Source organism: Pelodiscus sinensis, chromosome 31, assembly GCF_049634645.1.
Source record: "Pelodiscus sinensis isolate JC-2024 chromosome 31, ASM4963464v1, whole genome shotgun sequence".
Lineage (NCBI taxonomy): Eukaryota > Metazoa > Chordata > Testudines > Trionychidae > Pelodiscus > Pelodiscus sinensis.
Window position 1 is genome coordinate 5,803,742 of NC_134741.1, and position 18,725 is coordinate 5,822,466.

Sequence of the window (18,725 nt, forward strand, 5' to 3'; positions counted from 1 at the left end):
AACCCAGGATTTTTTGTTAATGAAGCAGGTGCTTTAGCCACCTAAGCCATGGTGCCCTCCTAAAAAAATGGTTCTTTATGTTTCCAGACAACACCTTTGCCTCCCAAAGTGCAGCCGTTCCCCATTTCCCTCCAGCCATCGAGCCCAGGTGGTGTCTGGCCCCCTGGGCACAGAAAGCTGCGGCTCAGTGGGCAGGGGGCTTTGGCTTCCTTGCCCATGGGATGCTGTTGCAGGAAGGGCTGCTCAGCAGGGGTGGGGTTCACCTGTCGAGGAAGGGAAGAGTATTTGGGTGCAGACTGGCTCACCTAGTGAGGAGGCTTTAAACTAGGTTTGATGGGGGCAGGTGCCCAAAGCCCACAGGTAAGTGAACAACATGGGCACCTGTGAGATTGGGCAGAAATGGGAGCGAGCAGGGGCTGTAACAGCAGAGATAAAGGAGGGACAAGGGACCACTGGGAAGCAAAATCTAATCTGCGTCTTAGATGCTGGTACAGACACACAGGACTATGGGTAATAAGCAGGAAGAAGTTGGTATCACAGGGACTTGGTGGGATAATGCACTTTATTGGAATATTGGCACAGAAGGATACAGCTTGCTCTGGATTTGCAGGAAAAAGGGAAGAGGGTTTCCTTAGATATGAAACATGCGAACACCTGGCCTGAGGCGGAGATGGACACAGGAGTGGACTTGTCGAGAGTCTCTGGGTGAGGTTAAAGGGGTAAAACCCCAGGGTGATGTCACACTAGGTGTCTATTACAGACACCTCCCCAGGCAGAAGAGGTGCACGAGGCTTTTTAAACAATTAACAAAATCATCCAAAGTGCAGTTGGTTTCACTCACACTCAGCCTCACCCACAGCTGGGAGGCAGTTTGCAGGGAGCTGAAAAGAAACTGGATGGTAAAACCAAGGCTCAGGATGCTTCTGTGTCCAGATGTGCAAACAGCTGGCAGCCAAGTGCTGGTCTGTTCCTGCTCTCCCCAGGCAGGCAAATCCCCCTGCTGGGTGTTACAGGCAGGACTTTGCCTGTCTGGATTTTAGCCAGGGAACTTTTCTATGCCCGGCAAATGTGACACCCCCTGCACTGCAGAAACCAGTCCCCTGCCTATTGCAAAGAGGCCCCTAGAAGGACTTAGGTCCCCTTGTTGTCTCTGCCTGTAAAGCAAAGGAAAAAGCAGCCATCTCTCACTAGAGAATGTGGGTATTGATCCCACTGCCTCTCACATGCAAAGCAAGCGCTCTACCACTTGAGCTAATTCCCGTGCGTGGGAACAAATGCCCTGCCCCACCCACCTTGTTCCAGAGCCCATATGACAAGCGGCTTTGACATTCCCGTTAGGGCAAAAGCCAGTGTAGACAGCTAAAAACTGTTTTGCACAAAAAGTCGCGATGGTGAAAATGGCGATCGGGGCTTTCTTGCACAAAACCACGTCTAGATTGGCATGGACACTTTTCCGTAAAAGCATTTGCGGAAAATTGTGCCAGTCTAGATGCAGCCCTGGGCTTTTAGAACTCAGACGTGCACCTAACACCAGCATTTGCTATTGAAGGGTCTGAACAACTTCTGTAGAGAGACAGAGCCAGTAAGGAGCATCCTTGCCAACTGTCTCAGAGAGCAAAGAAAGATAAGTTTTTTGTCAGTAAGAGGAAACTATCACCCCAAGTGGGACTTAAACACATAACCCCTGACTGAGGACGCCTCTGCCTTGTCCATTAGTGCAAAGGAGAACACAGAAAACACTCCCAGAGACAGAAATTCACCCTTCTAAATGTCCCTTCTTCAACTTTTAGCTCCTGATTAAGCCCCTCTGAAGAATCCAGATACACAGGAAGGGCTGATCAAACCCCTCTGAAAATCAGCTTTCCATGGGCATGGGTATCGGTAGCTGGCTCCCAGTCATTGGCCTTGACCTCTCGTCTCCCTCCCGAAACCAGGGAAGTGTCTCCCACCGCTGCAGTCTCCTGAGGCTCTATGGTCCTGTCTGTACAGCAGGGACAGCAACACTCACAGCCCCACAGGAGGGCCCCTGGCCTAGCAATGTGGCCCCCTGAGCAGCCTCTGATGTTCCCTGTGTGAGCCCCAGAACCAGCCCTGAGTGAGGGGGGCAGAGGGGGAGCAGCTCACACATGCCAAAGGGCTGGCCAGGGGCAGGACATGAGCCTGCAAGGCAGCAGTGACATCACAAGGAACTTTTGCACCTCAGCTCATTGGCCAGGAGGCAGTGACCTCACAGAGGGGCCATGACAACAGCCAGGTGGGACAGGCTGCAGGGCTGGGGCATCTCAGAGACCCCCATGGCCTGGCTGCCTGGAATCTCCTTTGTGAGCTGGGAGTGTCTCTGTGGAGATTTCCCCTTTCCCCAGGCTGCAGTGGGAGGGGCTGGCACTGAACCTCTGTGAGAAGCAACAGAGAGGGTCATTAACACCCAACAACAATGGGATTCAAACCCATGCGTGCAGAGCACAACACATTAGCAGTTCAGCCCCTTAACCACTTGGCCACCTCAACTGAATGATAAAAATTTATTTCAAGCCACCTGAAGTCAGCACTTCAGGGAACCTTTGTGCCACTCGCTGACTGGCCAGGGACACCCAGGGCGGGAAGGTTTTGCCTTTTCACAATGTTCCCTGGGCTGTTGTACAAAGCTCAGTGCTCGTAACAAACCCAAACACCCCCTGGCTACAGCTACCCTGCAGACTTCTTGCTCAAGAACGGTTTTGCAAGAATTCTTGTGCAAAAGGTCTTGCGCAACAGTGTCTCCGCACTGCCATGTGCTGTTGCACAAGAGAAGTGCTTTTCTGCAAGAGTGCACATGGCAGTGTGGACGCTCTCCTTCCAAGAAAGCTCTGATGGCCATTTTAGCCATTTCTTGAGCAAGTGGCCCTTTCAGAAAGGAGCCTTGGGCAGCCGCATGGATGTTGTGGGCTCTGGAACAAGGTGGGTGGGGCAGAAGAAACTTTTGCATGCAGAAGAATTAGCTCAAGTGGTAGAGCGCTCACTTAGCATGTGAGAGGCGGTGGGAGGATCGATACCCACATTCTCCAGCTACAGCTCAGTTTTCATCCCCTATTTTGACTCAGCTCAGTGGCCCCTCCCTCTTCCTACCTGCTTTCCCAAAAGAGACAGACCTGGCTCCCCTTTCTTTGCCACCAGCAATTGCCATGCTGCAAAGCAGAGAGTGGAGATATGAAGCTCAGCAGTCCATTGGTTTCTGTGGTGCAATGGAAATCATGTTGGACTTTTAAGCTCCACTGGTTAATGTGAGCCCAGCTAGACATTCAAAGGTTGTGGGTTCAAGTGTCACTTTAGCTACTTTCTCATTTCCAGGGCACCTTTTACAGAGCAGGCAATCCTTAAGCTGACACTGGGGTGGGCTTGAGTCCAGACAGTTCCCAGCAGACCCCAGTGAGGGGCTCTTCCCTCCTGCCTTCCAGCCCTGGTGGGGTCTGGCCCCCTGGGCACAGAATGCTACAGCTCCATCTGTTTATGAAGCAGGTGCTTTAGCCAACTAAGCTCTTTATGTTTCCAGGCAACACTTTTGATTCCCAAAGTGCAGCCATTCCCCACTTCCCTCCAGCCATCGAGCCCAGGCGGTGTCTGGCCCCCTGGGCACAGAAAGCTACAGCTCCATGGGCAGGGGGCTTTGGCTTCCTTGCCCATGGGATGCTGTTGCAGGAAGGGCTGCTCAGCAGGGGTGGGGTTCACCTGTCGAAGAAGGGAAGAGTATTTGGGTGCAGACTGGCTAACCTAGTGAGGAGGCTTTAAACTAGGTTTGATTGGGGCAGGTGCCCAAAGCCCACAGGCAAGTGAACAACATGGACACCTGGGGGATGGGCCAGAAATGGGAGAGAGCAGGGGCTGTAACCGCAGAGATAAAGGAGGGACGCGGGACCACTGAGAAGTAAACTCTAATCTGTCTCTTGGACTCTGGTATAGACACACGGGAAGGATGGTTACAGCCACCTCCCCAGGCAGAAGAGGTGCCGGAGGCTTTTTAAACAATTAACAAAATCATCCAAAGTGCAGCTGGTTTCACACACACTCAGCCTCACCCACAGCTGGGAGGCAGTTTGCATCGAGCTGAAAAGAAACAGAAGAGGGGAAACTGCTGCCTGGCAGAACCAAGTCTTGGGATTCTTCTGTGTCCAGATGTGCTAAGCAGCTGGCAGCCAAGCTCCCAAGTGCTGGTCTGTGTCTGCCCTCCCCTGGCAAGCAAATCCCCTCCGCTGGGTGTTACAGGCTGGACTTTGTCTGCCTGACTTTTAGCCAGGGAACTGCTCCCTGGGAGGCAAACGTGACGCCTCCTACACTGCTGAACCCAGCCCATTGCCTTATGGAAGAGGGAAGAAGGCCCTGGAAGCACTTAGCCCCTGGCTGGCTCTGTCTGTGGAAAAGAGGAAGCAGCAAAAATTTACAACTGGAGAACATGGGTATCGATCCCACTGCCTCTCACATGCAAAGCAAGCGCTCTACCACTTGAGTTAATTCCCCTACCTCTGAAGAGTTTTTCTGCCCCACCCACCTTGTTCCAGAGCCCACAACGTCCCTTCTGATAAACCCTCATATAAAACTCAGCAAATCTCCAGAGAAGTTGCGGTTCCCTTTACAAGACTCTGCACAGCTCAGTTCTAATCAGTGGGTCTTCCCTAGAGCCTGGAACATCAACCACGGCAGCGTCGCTCTTTCGCCCAGTGTAGACACGGCCTTAGAGTGTCACAAACCAGCCCCAGACACATTCCTGGCTAGGACCGGTCCCTAAAGCTCAGTGCTAGTAAAAAACCCAAACACCCCCTGGCTACACCTACCCTGCAGACTTCTTGCTCAAGAACTGTTTTGTGCAAAAGGTCTTGCACAACAGTGTGTCTACACTCCCATGTGCTGTTGCACAAGAGAAGTGCTTTTCTGTAAGAGCGCCCATGGCAGTGTGGAGGTTCTCCTGCGCAGGAAAGCTCTGATGGCCATTTTAGCCATAGGGCTTTCTTGAGTAAGAAACCCCTGTTGGCTCTCCACACTGCCTCCTTGTGGATGAGTTATTGCGCAAGAGGGCTTATTCCTCATGGGGAGAGGAATAACCCTTGTGCAAGAAGCCCTGTTTTCTGATGCTGCACTATAAATTTACATGTGCAAGAACGTGCGTGCAATGTAGACGCTCTGCAAGTTTTTGCGCAAGAACTTCTCCTCTTGCACAAAAAGCCTGCAGTGTAGACGTAGCCCTGCAGTGTAGACACAGCCTGAGAGAGACAAGGAAAGGAAGTGGCCAGAGCCTCCTGCTATCAGGCTGGCCCTCAACAGGACGGGCACGTCTACACAGCACACTCACCTCCAAGTAACCTGTGCAGTGTGATTGGCTGCCCAGGGCCCCCGGGAGAAGGTCTGTGGGGAGTTTCCAAGGCAACAACAACATTTCATAATCTACACTCATGTGACTGATTTATTCCTCCACTAGCAAGTGTCTCTGAAGGGATGAGAAATGCAGGGCCCAGGTGCAGGGAGCCGGGTCACATTCTCCTGCCTGAGTCTCAGTCCTGGCTGAAGCCTGGCTACAGAGAGAAGAGGCCAATACAAATAGCCCCATGGCAGCGAGGGAGTCAGTACTTGGGTGGGTGGAGCAGAGAGCTGGGCTCTAACTCACTAGGGGTGTGTCCCATAGCTCAAAATAAGCGATGCAATTGGGTAGGTTATTTCAAGTCAATTTTGAAATAGCTTATTTTGTAATTTGACGCTGGCTACACAGCACTTAGTTCCAAATAAATCGCTGTTCCGAAATGTCCCTCGCTCCTTGCACCATGAGGTTTGCAGGGACGTCGGAATAGCGAGCCCGTTATGGTTTGAAATAAGGGGCTTGCTCTTAAGACACGTCAGTGTGATTTGAGCACCACGTTCTAAACCTCCGAGCTAGCCGGCCCACGGGTGTCAGTCCCACAAGTGGCTCTTTCAAAAAGGAGCCTTAGGCTGCCACAGAGACGTTGTAGGGTCTGGAACAAGGTGGGTGGGGCAAAGGAAGTGTTCACGTGCAGGGGAATTAGCTCAAGTGAGAAATCCCTTGCTTTGTATGCAAGAAGTAGTGGGATTGATACCCATGTTCTCCAACTGCAGCTTTGTCCTGGTTCCTAGTTTTCACTGTCAGGGGCCCCCTTCTACTTCTTCTAACCTGCTCTCCTAAAAGAGACAGACCTGGCTCCCCTTTCTTTTCCCCCAGCAGTTGCCATGCTGCAAAGCAGAGAGTGGCAATATCAACCCCAGCAGCCCACCAGGCTCTGTGGTGCAATGGAAAGCACGTTGGACTTCTAAGCTGCATTGGTTAATGTGAGCCCAGCTAGACATTCAAAGGTTGTGGGTTCAAGTCCCACCAGAGTCACTTTAGCTGCTTCCTCATTTCCAGGATGCAGCTTTTACAGACCTCTCAGTCCTTAGGCTGACACTGGGGTGGGCTGGCATCCAGGCAATTCCCAGTAGACCCCAGTAAGGGTGGAGGGAAGGGCTAGGACTTGGGGTTTGGGACGGGGGTGGTTCTGAGAGGCTGCTGGTGCCGTTAGACCCTTTTGTCCCTCCATGTCTCCTACCACTGCTGTGCAACAGGCAGGCTATGTCTACACTGCACTATTCTTCTGGAAAAAGAAGTGTGTGAACCCCAATTTGCATAGCTTTTTCTGCTTCTTTTTTTGGAAGAGGCTTTTCCAACATTTAGCCTGTGTACACTGGGCCAAATTTTGGGGAAAAATCATCTGTTTGGGAACATCCCTTCTGTCACATTACCGAATTGGAGGGAAGCAGCCAGATCGCGGATGCACCCCTAGGTGGGGGTGTTGGCCCCAGAAATTGGTATGAAAGGGAGCCATGTGGGGTATTGAATGGGAGCTTGTTGTTTTCTGATCCTGTGTACACTGTTTATGTGAGTACATAATGTCTGTGTGTGTAGATCTTTAATCTGTGTGGAAGCTGAATATTTCTTGGAATGTGGTTAAGCATTGCTATGGACAGGCTGAGTAGTGAAGCCCTGTAGAACAATGGCACTTGATGGCCCAAGGACACACCTAAAGCAGGAGGGCGGACATCTAAGAGCAGCCAGCAGAGAGAGGCTGGGGACCAGGTGACCGGCTGAGACCAGAAGAGGCCAAGAAGGAGGTATAAAGAGGCCATGCGGGCGATGCCATTTTGTTCTCAGCTCAGCACTTCATCCCAGAGGCAGCACTGCAGGGATTGAAGAGCCCGGAAGACCTGTGAACCCATCCTGATCGTAGGATGTGCAATAAGAACTTTTAAACCAGCAGCTGTAACATCTCTGCTAGAGCCTGCATCGAGAACTGGGAGATTCGGTGCATGTAACGTACTGTACTTTAATAAACTTACTCTCGTGCTTTTCTTTCTTGTAATAATAAACCTTTAGATATAGATTCTAAAGGATTGGCCCAGCGTGATTTGTGGGTAAGGTCCAGAGGGTAAATTGACCAGGGATCTGTGGCTGGTTTCTTGGAACCGGACAGAACTTGTTTGGGGTAGGTGGGATTAGGTGCTAGGACCCCCCCACCTGTGTATGAGGCCCGGGGCCATCTGGGGCACGGATATTGCTGGGGTGTCGGAGGGGTTTTCTCGGGAGGCTTCAGGCAGGTTGCTGAAGCGCTCTGTGGGACTGGTTTGTGGCCTGTGTGGAGAGGTCACCAGTCGGGGGCTGTAAGTAGCCCCAGATTCGAGCAGTTCGCCCTGAGCGGACGCCCTCAGCTGTGCCCAGACACGGCCCGCTCCGTCACACCTTCTTCTTCATAAAATGAAGTACACAGAGATACGAAAAAAGCATGTCTGCTCTTCCAAAAAATTTTGTGGAAGAGCAGATGTGTTCTCTAGACTAAAGCAAGGTGCTGGCAACAAGAGATTGCGGCTGCCTCTTTTCCCTGGGTGTCAGTGCACCATGCTGGCCACCAGCCACCTTGACCAACCCTCAAACCAGCTGGATGAGCCAGCCCACGTCACAGTGAGTCACTAGTGGCCCTGTCAGAGAAGAGCCATTGGCAGCTGCAGAGACAGCCCTTCAGCTGCTGGATGCGCCTTTCTGAAAGGGCTATTTGTGGGCTGTGTTTTGTTTGGCTGGCTAGCTCAGTTGGTTAGTGCACGGAGCTAGTAATGCCAAGGTCATGGATTCAAACCCTGTGCTAGGCACAGATATGTTTGCTGTGGTGACTGTTCTATCCCCGCCCCTTAGCTGCCTGCTATGGACAGGGAAGCAGAAACAGGCAAAAGACTGCAAGCTTTTCAGGAAACAGGCCAGAAAACTGGTAGGAGGAGTCTCCAGCCTGCACAGACCCAGTGGGTGAAAGGCCCTTGGCCTGGCCTCCTTTCCCCAATAGGAGGGAAAACTCTTCTCTTCCCGCTCTTGTGGGGTCACCTTTGGGCCTGCTGGCTCAGCTGTTTAGAGCTTGATGCTAATAATGCCCAGGTCACGGGTACAAGCCCCATGCAGACCCCACAACAGCCAAATTAGTTTTGTTTGAGCTGCTCCCCACGAAAAGCGGTGAGAGGGAGCCCTTGGCTGTGGGACCCACTTGTGCCTGTTGTTCAGGGTTAAATAAGATCTCCCCCAGGAGATCGCCTGTTCCCTTCCCACCTTGCATTGGCTGGGAATCAAATCAAGCAAGGGACAGCAAACACCAGGCACTGTCATTGTCTGGGCCACAGATAAAGACCCTCTTGGAGCTGTGGTCCCAGGAGGAGTCTCTCCAGGCCCTGCAGTCCATGCGGAGGAATGTGGACATTTATGGCTAAATGGCCGATTGTCTTGCAAAGAAAGGCCACCTCCCTCCTACCCCCACATCCTAGACCAAGTCAGAGCCAAGGTCAAGGAATCGCAGCAGAGGTATGTGAGGGAGGAACCGCATTACTGTGCATGCTTTCGGAGAGGATGAAAAGCGGCGAGAGGCAGCCCACAGCTGCAGGACCCATTTGTGCCTGTTTTTTCAGGGTTCAAGTAAAACCTCAGCAAGGAGCTTTGATGCTCCCTCTTTACATTGCATTGGCTGGGAATCGAACCCAGGTCAACTGCTTGGAAGGCAGCTATGCTCACCACTATACCACCAATGCCTGCCTGCCAAAATACTGGGAAAATTAGTGAGGGAAACCCATGTCTGCCATGAGGCTGGCCAGAGGCGAGAGGGTGCCCGTGTGGTTTGGGTAAAGCAGAACTTCTTGGACATTAGGCAAAGACCAGAAGTGGTGATGCTGGGGTAGTAGCTGCCCTGTACTCTCCGTGGTGTGAGGAGCCGGGCGGGAGAGGAGTCCCAGAGGTTGTTGGGTGGGAGAGTAGAGTTTATCAGACTTTGGGCTAAGCTCTAGAGCAGCCAAGGGAGAGGTGGGGAAGTGACTTCTGGATACTCTTTGTGGCCCAGGGATGCGGACTAAGAGCCGTCCTTGTGTTTTTTGCCGTAAAGTGTTGTTTCTGGGTCCTTTGCCTAAGATGGAGCACTTCTTCCTTTTGGAGAGCCATTTCTCAGGCACAAGCCCCCAGAGACCCCTTCAGGGACACATCACAGGACCAAGCAAGAGGCAGAAACACCGAAGACAACGATCAAGCAATTTGTCTCCTGCCATCCGTCTGCAGCCTCTGACAAACAGAGGCCTGGGACACCATTCCTACCCCCTGGCTAATAGCCTTTTATGGACCTAAACTCCATGAAATTATCTAACATATGGCCCAATGGCTGATGGCCTTGCAGAGAAAGGCCACCTCCCCCCTCCTGCATCCTAGACCAAGTCAGACCCAAGGTCAACGAATTGCGGGAGGGGTATGTGAGGGCCTGTGAGGGCAGGTCCCGCTCTGGGGAAGCACCACAGCACTGTGCATACTGTGAGGAACTGGACCGAATCCCGGGGTGTGGGGAGCCCCTGTCTCCAGGGATAGTTGTGGAGTCTGGGATGGAGACACCTGGGAAGCAGCGGCTGCAGCTTCAGGATGACAACGCTGATGTCCTGCAGCTCCAGGGGATGCAGGAGGACTCCCAAACGTCTTCAGGCAGCGGGGAGGGAACATCAGGTGAGTGCTGGGAGGTTGCAACACCCGGGACATGTCGACACTTGCAGTCTCCTTCAGGAGAGGGATGCAAATGGAGACATTCAAAATTGTAAATGAAACCGGGATTTAAATATCCTGCGCTATATCTGCATAATCGTATCTGGGCGCTATTTTGAAATACTTTATTATGAAATAAAAAACACCGTTTAGATGCAGTTATTTGGGGAGAAAACCCTTCTTCCGAAATAACCCTTAAACTCTCCCCTCTGGTCTGGACCTAACAGCAGTGTCAGCGTTTGCTAGTCGGGGCTCTGGACAGCACCTGCACAGAGGGAAATGGCAACTGCGGGACGCCCTGGCCAACTGTCCCAATGTCTCACAGCAGAAAAGAAAACAAAAGAGGCCAATGCAAACAGCCCCCTGGCAGTGAGGGAGTCAGCACATCGGTGGGTGGGGCAGGGAGCTGGGGGCAGAGCTGGGCTCTAACTCGCTGGGTGACCTTGGCCCATTCAGTGAATCTCTCCCTGCCTCCATGGCCCTGTCTGTACAGCAGGGACAGCAACACTCACAGGCCCCGTAGAAGGGGGGCTGGTTTAATGCTTCACCCCAGGGCCCAGCAATGAGCCCCCAAGCTTGCCCTGTTCTGGAGCCAGGTTTGCTGTGTGAATTCTGTGGGGCAGGTGAGGTCAGGTCTGGGCACTGGGATTAGTTACCACTTTCCCTGATCCTGGGACACTGCTGACTTCACAGCTGTGGTGGTCAAGTGGTTAAGGCATTGCACTAGAAATCCAATAGGGTTTCCTTGTGCAGGTTCAAATCCTGCCTGTGTTTTGGCCACACCCCTAACCAGGGCAACAAGCTGCACAACCCCTGAGCCACTCTCCCTGCCCCCAGTCAATCCCTTTCTGCGCCTTCCGAGAGAGACACTGGGCCTGGTGCCTCGTTATAGGTCCCTGGGCTCTAGGGAAACTCTCAGCTCCTGCAGCCTCTGCCCCTTGCTCAGCACCCCATGGCTCAGCCCTACCCTTGGGTGCTGCCCTGCTCTAGTGTGTGATAGGAGTTGAGTGAGAGGATGGAGCGTCTGGGCCTGCCCCCAAAGGTCCATCCATGAAGGGCAGAAATGCTGGGGATATGATGTGGGTCACTCCTCCCGAGGCACACAGCCCCCCCCCCCCCCCCCCCGTGTTGGGAGCAAAGGGTCTAGAGAAGTATTGGGGGGAGTTCCTGGTCTTCCTGCTTCAGGATGACAATCTGCTCCTGCAGGCACCAGTGCTGCCAGGTGCTAAGTTCCCAACACTGGGCTGAAAAGTACAACCACTGCCGGGTGTAACTCAGTGGTAGTGTTTGAGTGCCGATTGTAGAGGTCCTTGGTTCAATCTCAAGTGCCCCCTTAAAAAGTTGATTATCCTAAGTGAAGCATTTGCACCTCCAGGTGTGTCAGTCATGGATTCCTATTGTACAGGGATTCTTAAAATGTCAGCAAACCCCTCGTGTGTTCTTGTGCCAATGCATGTAAACCAGGCAGACGGGTCCCTCAACTGAAACCAGCTCAAACCTGCTGGGTGTCTGGTTTCTATTCCCATCAGTTGAGCAAGGCTGAGATCTGAACGCCCATTGGCTGTTCTGTACAGAAGAACAAGAACCACGTCCAGCTGGAGAGGAATTGCTGTGATCAATCTTCTGGAACTTGATTCAGCCAGTCAAACTAAGACTCACTAAATCAAACCCAGAGGGCACCCCACCAGCATCCTGCACTTCTGCTCTTTGCTCCCTTTGGCTTCCTGCTGTGGGGACAAGGCAAAGTTCAACTGAAGGAAGCCGACTCCAGGTACAGATGGAGGGATGGTAGGAAAAGCAGACACATTGGTCAGGCACCGCTGGTTTCATGCACACTCAGCCTCACCTACAGCTGGGAGGCAGTTTGCAGTGAGCTGAAAAGAAACTGGCCGACAGAACCAAGGCTCAGGATATTTCTGGGTCCAGATGTGCAAACAGCTGGCAGTCAAGCTAGTTGCCCTTGTTAGGGGTATGACCAAAACACAGGCCTCAGTGTGAGCAAGATTCAACCCTGCACAGGGAAAAACTTTTGGATTTTTAAGCCAACTCCTTAACCACTTGGCCATCATTACTGTAAGAGACCATTCTCCTGTACTTATATGTGAACAAAAAATTTGTGACTTGCTCATCGGCCAATTCGGATTGCTACAGGACAAAGGAATTCTCCCTTAATTCTGTGCCCTCAGGAAGGGACCGACCCAAGGAGGCCAGGCCCCCACCTGGGGTCTCCAACCCAAACTGTGAGACCCAAGGGCTTACAATCCAGATGATCAGTGTTTGCTGCACTTATCCCTTCCCCCAGCAATTCTAAAGCTCAAGGCCAACTCCCCAGGCCAAGCAGCTGGTGGAGATGTGCATGTTAGAGCCTCTGCCCACTGAGCTGTAGCCTTCTGTGCCCAGGGAGCCAGACACCACCAGGGCTGGAGGGAAATGGGGAATGACTGCACTTTGGGAGTCAAAGGTGTTGTCTGGGACCATAGAATAGATCAGTTTTAGTAAGTGGCCTCAAGAGGGCATCATGGCTTAGCTGGCTAAAGCACCTGTCTTGTAAACAGGAGATCCTGGGTTCAACTCCCAGTGATGCCTTGCTGTGGCCTTTGTTCACCTTTTCCTATTTCCTTCTGGGACACAGAAGAGGCCTCCCCTGGCTACCCATGGAACTGCTGGTTCAGGAAATGCTGATTGGGAAGGCTCGTTAGGGAGAAGGAAACCAGAAACCTGGAGCAGGTGCAGAGATGACTAGTACTGGCCAGGCAGGGCTCTGACTCCCACTGTAAGTCCCTGGTTGCCACACATGGGCCAATGAGTCCTGCTCCATGGTCGCCCCAGTGCTCTGAGTGCGAGAGACGTGCCTGTAACTCCCTGCTGGGAGCGTGGGCCCTTCCCTGCCTGGTGGGGGAGGGGACAAACACAGGGCCGGTTGACAGGGGCTCTGACACTCCAGCATCGGGGTCGTCCAGCCCATCAGACGGATTTAAACCAGGCCGGTTGGAGCCTCCTGCGCTCGCCAAGGGGGATTCTGCACTTGCTGCCTTGGGAGCCAGGGTCACATTGCAGAGCTCCCCCAGGGATGTCCCATGGCACCACCCGCCCAGCCCCAGCCGCTCTCCCTGCCCTCAGCAACGTGGCTGCGTTTTATCCTTCCCCTTCAGTGACAACTGCCCATTTCCCACCAGCCCCAGACCTGTGGGACCCGCTCCCTTCCCCACGAGCAGTGAGCGCCAGTGTGGCTCCCTGATGAGGCTGCGGCTGTGGGAGACAAGCCCCGGTTTTGGGAGGGAGATGAGATGTCAAGGTGTTGAGTTTCACACTCTGGGGGCAGCTGGAGGTGCCTCCTGAGAGCTGGTTTTCAGAGGGGTGTGATCAGCCCCCCCTGTGTTTCTGGCTCCTTCCAAGGGCTTGAATCTGGCACCTAAAAATTGAGGAATGTGCATTTGGAAGAGGGAATTTCTGTCTCTGTTATCTTTAGTGTGCCCCAGTAGCTTAATGGACAAAGCAATGGTTTCTTAAACCAGGGATTGGGGATTCAAATCCCATCTGGGTTGACAGTTGTGATGTTTCCTGGTAGGTGAAGAGTCTCTTTGGCTTCCTCTTTGCCATGTTATCTGTGAGATGTTTCAACACTGGGCAAGTGTCCCCTGGAATTGCCATTTCCCCCAGACAGGACCCCTCAGGAGCAGACACTGACACTGGTGTTAGGCGTAGACAGGAGGAGAGTGTTTCCTAAAAGCTGAGGTGTCCACAGTGAGGTCACTTGCAGAGATGCAGGCGCTGGCGTCTCTGTATGCGCCTTGGCACCTGTTACCCATTGGTACCCACCACCTCCCACCCCCTGCCAGCACCCAGACAGAAGGCCAGTGCACATGGAGCCAGCGACCGTAGCAAGGGAGGCAGCTGCAGCACAATTCCAGGCCTGGGGCCCATTGAACAATTGTTTGAACTATTTTGAAAACAAAAAAAATACGAAAAACTTTAGGCTCCATCTACACTGCAGGCTTCTTGACCAAGAACGGTTTGGGGCAAGAGTTCTTGTGCAAGAGCACATCCACACGGCTGTGTGCTTTAGCCCTAAAAGCAAGGCAGGATAGCTCAGTTGTTTGAATGTTAGTTTGCTAAGCCCAGGGTTATGAATTCAATCCTTGAGATAACCATTTAGGTATCTGGGGCAAATCTGTCAAGTTTGGTTCTTGGAGCTTCCATAAGCGCAAGGACAGAACTACCTGACCTCTCAAGGCTCCTTCCAGCTCTATGAGATGGTTTATCTCCCTATAAAGAGAATTGTGGACACTCTCTTGTGCAAGAAAGCTCTAGCCATAGGGCTAGAAATCCCTCTTGCCTGTGCACACTGCCTTCTTGTGCAAGAGGGCTTATTCGTTATGGGGAGAGGAATAACTCTTGTGCAAGAAGCCATCTTTTCTAATGGTTTACTGTATATTTTCTTGTGCAAGAATGCACATGCAAGGTAAACACTCCGCTAGTTTTTGCAGAAGAACGGCCATTCTTGTGCAAAAAGCTTGCAGTGTGAAAAACCTCACACCAACAAGCCCACCCCAGGAGGTCCCATTGAGATTTGAACTCACATTGCAGGTTTCGAAGTCCTGAATAGTGATTCCAAAATAGCTTATTTCGAACTAGCACGTCTACACTGCAGGGAAACCTCAGAATAGTCTGAGGCAGGCTCCCCAGTGTGGACGAGCTGTCTCGATTTAGAGCCCTGGAAAGAATAACTCAGAATGGCCCCGGGGAGGGGCTAGTTCAAACTAGCAGCAGTGGCGCAGCTACACAGACCTTATTTTGAAATAGCTAATTTGGAACAGATGTTATTCTTCGTAGAAAGAGGTTTGCAGAAGTCGGACTAAGCCGTCTGTTACTTCAGAATTATTTCAAAATAACGGAATTGCTGTGTAGACTCTTGCATTGTTGTTGTGGAATAACGGCCATTGTTCCAAAGGAACTTTTGTGTGTGGACAGAACCTGCACAGCCCAAGAAATGTGATTGGCAGCTCCTCCCCACAATCCTTTTGTCAATTGAAGTGCAGGGCTCTGAAGACATGGACCAAAGGTAACCAGCTTGGTTGCTTTCTGCTAAGGCCTCGCTGGAGGGAAAAGAATGGCTCCTTCGAGCCAGAGTTGAACCAGCGACCAAAGGATCATTTGCCAAACACACACTACACTCCTCTGCTCTGCCAGCTGAGCAAGCAAACTGTCCCTGAGCAAAAATAGTTTGCCCAGGTTGTCTCTTCTGCAAGTCTCAGGGCAACTTCTCCCCCAAGTATATGGCATTGCTGAGGAGGGGCAGAGGAGCACAGGGGCTGTCACAGGTACTTCACATGCAGACAGACCCCCTGAGTGAAACCTGAGCTAGATCCATCCATGTCACAGCAAAAGGAAGAAAGTTGGGTTCTTCTCATGTGTCTTCTTTGTTCCAGAGTCTCTAGGGGTGTGGCACCGCAACCATTTGTGCTGGCCATAATGTTTTTCCTTTATTTAAAATGAAGTTTGAGCAACTAAAATGAGACAGTTCAAACACTTAATCGTTTAATGATTTAAATGAAACTTTTCTCCCCAGCTGCAGCCCTAGCAAAATGGCTGGGGTGTGATTATGTCATTAGTGGCGAGTGTCCATTAGTAACCAAGAGTCCATGGAAAGGTTTGGGGCGGGCAGGGGCTCAGCAAAGGGGTGGGGTCTTGGGGAAGGGACGGGATAGATCCTGGCTTGCCCTGACATTTAAAAGGTGACCTTGGGGGCATGTGGCACCCTGAGAAGCCTCTGATGTTCCCTGTGTGAGCCCCAGAACCAGCCCTGAGTGACGGGGGCAGAGGGGGAGCAGCTCACACATGCCAAGCGGCTGGCCAGGGGCAGGACATGAGCCTGCAAGGCAGCAGTGACATCACAAGGGCCTTGTGCAGCACCTCAGCTCATTGGCTGGGAGGCAGTGACCTCACAGAGGGACCATGGCAACAGCCAGGTGGGACAGGCTGCAGGGCTGGGGCATCTCAGAGACCCCCATGGCCTGGCTGCCTGGAATCTCCTTTGTGAGGTTTCCCCTTGAGGGCAGAAGGGATTGAGGGTCCCAGCTGGGAGTGTCTCTGTGGAGATTTCCCCTTTCCCCAGGCTGCAGTGAGAGGGGCTGCCACTGAACTGAAGAGAGATCTGGGAGAAGCAAGAGGAAGGACTGCAAACACCTGATGAGAATGGGATTTGAACCCCTGCGTGCAGAGCACAATGGATTAGCAGTCCATCGCCTTAACCACTCGGCCACCTCATCGGATTTGTTGGGATTTCTTACCAATTACCCAAAGCTGTCACTGCCAGGAACCTTTGTGCCACTCGCTGGCTGGCCAGGGACACCCAGGACTGGAAGGTTTTGACTTTTCACAATGTTCCGTGGGCTGTTGTACAAAGCTCAGTGCTGGTAACAAACCCAAACACCCCCTGGCTACATCTACCCTGCAGGCTTCTTACACAAGAACTGTTTTGTGCAAGAGTTCTTGTGCAAAATGTCTTGTGCAAGAGCACGTGCACACTGCCATGTGCTTTTGCACAAGAATGTCCGTGGCAGTATGCACACTCTCTTGTGCAAGAAATCTCTGATGGCCATTTTAGCCATAGGGATTTCTTGCAAAAAAAACCCTGTTGCCCATTCATACTACCTTCTTGTGCAAGAGCTCTTGCACAAGAGGGTTTATTCCTCATGGGGAGAGGAATAACTCTTGCCCAGGAAGCCCTCTTTTCCTACGTTTTGCCGTAAATTTAATTGCTCAAGAACGCGCGTGCAGTGTAGATGCTCCTCAAGTTTTTGCACAAGAACGGCCATTCTTGAGCAAGAAGCCTGCAGTGTAGATGTAGCCCCAGGGTGCCCAGAGACGGGCTGTCTAGTCACAGTCTGGCTCGGTGCGCGCTCTGCAGTGGGAAGATGTCCACAGAGCAGGCAGATGGCAGCGGCACACGGCTCTGGTGGGCCCAGCATCCAGAGGAGCGTTTCCGATATGAGTGTTTACAGACAGTGTCCATCTCTGGTCTGATTTCACAGTGTGGTGAGACACTGGCACCCACAGCAGCATGGATGGGGTGGCTGGCGGGCGTGGCTGGCGGGCGGCTGGTAGGAGCAGTGGCAAGTGGCCGATGGAGTGGGTGAGCCTCATTTGCATATCTAATTAGCCACCATTGTTGTGGAAGAGGTTCTTGCGCCAGAAGAAGCATCTACACAGCCCCTTCTTTCGCAAGAAAAACTCTCTTGCGCAATGCTGCTACGCTTAGCCTCATTTGCATATTTCTGGTGCAAGAACCTGCCAGCGTAGATGTAGCCCAATTGTTTTCACTGTCAGGGGGCTCAGTGGCCCCTCCCTCTTCCTACTTGCTCTCCCAAAAGAGACAGACCTGGCTCCCCTTTCTTTTCCCCCAGCAATTGCCATGCTGCAAAGCAGATATCAGAGACAGCAAAGCCAGCATTCTAGGAGGCTCTGTGGCGCAATGGAAAGCGTGTTGGACTTCTAAGCTTTGGTGCTCACTATGATCTAGGCCAGTCATTCAAAGGTTGTGGGTTCAAATCCCACCAGAGTCACTTTAGCTGCTTCCTCATTTCCAGAGCAGCTTTTACAGAACAGGAAATCCTTAGGCTGACACCAGGATGGGCTTTAGTCCAGACAGTTCCCAGGAGACCCCAGCGAGGGTGGAGGCAAGGGCTGCTCTGAAAGGCTGCAGGTGCTACCAGACCCTTTCATCCCTCCATGTCTCCTACCAGTGCTGTGCAACACTCAAGCTATGTCTACACTACACTGTTCTTCTGAAAAAGCTAGGCAAATTGTGAACCCTAGTTTGCATAGCTTTTTCTGGGAGAAGCTTTTCCAACATTTGGCCTGTTTACACTGGGCCAAATGTGGGAAAAAAACCTTTTTTTGTAACATCCCTTCTTCTTCATAAAATGAGGTTCACAGAGGCACCAAAAAGGCATGTCTGCTCTTCCAAAAAAAAATCGGCAGCTGTGTTCTCTGGACTAAAGCGTCATCTCTGTAGTGTAGACAGAGCCCTGATGTAACATCTTATTATAAGTTTAGGTGCAGCATACATAGAGGGTTGACTCAGAGTCCTTAGTGCTGCCTCTTAGACCATGGGACCTACAGAAGACACCTGTGACTCAGCTGGGCCAAACTGGAGCCCTGGCCCAGGCCCACTGGGACCAGCTTTGCTTGTTTTCCTTACACCCAGAGCCCCCTTCTTCTCCTGGGTTGCAAGGAGCCTCCCTGGGATGCCCTGAGACAGGCACAGGCCTCTGCCTCCCCACAGCCAGCCCCACCCCACAGGCTTTGGCAGAACAAGGGGGGGGGGGTCTCTGCTCACCCTACTGAGTCCCACTGAGACGTTGAGCTTTTGTCCTGCCCCCCTCAGCTTGGCCTCCCTCCTCTGCCCCATTCCTGCCTCACTTCCTCCTTGGGCAAGTCACACAAGGGAAGCAGCAGGAGGACCTGGCCCCATACGCCAGCTTCCAAGGGCAGGGGAGGCTGAGACAGAAGTGTCCATCAGGTGCCTGGCCTGACCCATCTGGCTTCCCCAGGCTGGCACCAAGGGGCATTCTCAGCTGATGTCACCCCCCCCCCCCCCCCCCCCGTCGCATGGGAGTTGGGCTTATCCCAGGCAGGAGGAGCTGCACTTACCCGGGCACCCAGG

The 18,725-nt window shown here is 52.5% G+C and overlaps 5 non-coding genes across 5 annotated transcripts; 3 read left to right on the forward strand and 2 right to left on the reverse strand.

Annotated features, from left to right (window-relative positions):
• The first annotated feature begins 6,253 nt into the window (after positions 1-6,253).
• Positions 6,254-6,358, forward strand: TRNAR-UCU (transfer RNA arginine (anticodon UCU)). Its single transcript has 2 exons — positions 6,254-6,290; positions 6,323-6,358. It is a non-coding gene; the product is annotated as a tRNA-Arg (tRNA).
• A 2,642-nt stretch (positions 6,359-9,000) lies between these two features.
• TRNAG-UCC (transfer RNA glycine (anticodon UCC)) lies at positions 9,001-9,072 on the reverse strand. The gene has a single exon. It is a non-coding gene; the product is annotated as a tRNA-Gly (tRNA).
• Positions 9,073-12,569: 3,497 nt separating this feature from the next.
• On the forward strand, positions 12,570-12,643 carry TRNAT-UGU (transfer RNA threonine (anticodon UGU)). Its single transcript has one exon. It is a non-coding gene; the product is annotated as a tRNA-Thr (tRNA).
• Positions 12,644-16,244: 3,601 nt separating this feature from the next.
• On the reverse strand, positions 16,245-16,326 carry TRNAS-GCU (transfer RNA serine (anticodon GCU)). Its single transcript has one exon. It is a non-coding gene; the product is annotated as a tRNA-Ser (tRNA).
• Positions 16,327-17,517: 1,191 nt separating this feature from the next.
• TRNAR-UCU (transfer RNA arginine (anticodon UCU)) lies at positions 17,518-17,622 on the forward strand. Its single transcript has 2 exons — positions 17,518-17,554; positions 17,587-17,622. It is a non-coding gene; the product is annotated as a tRNA-Arg (tRNA).
• Positions 17,623-18,725: the final 1,103 nt, after the last annotated feature.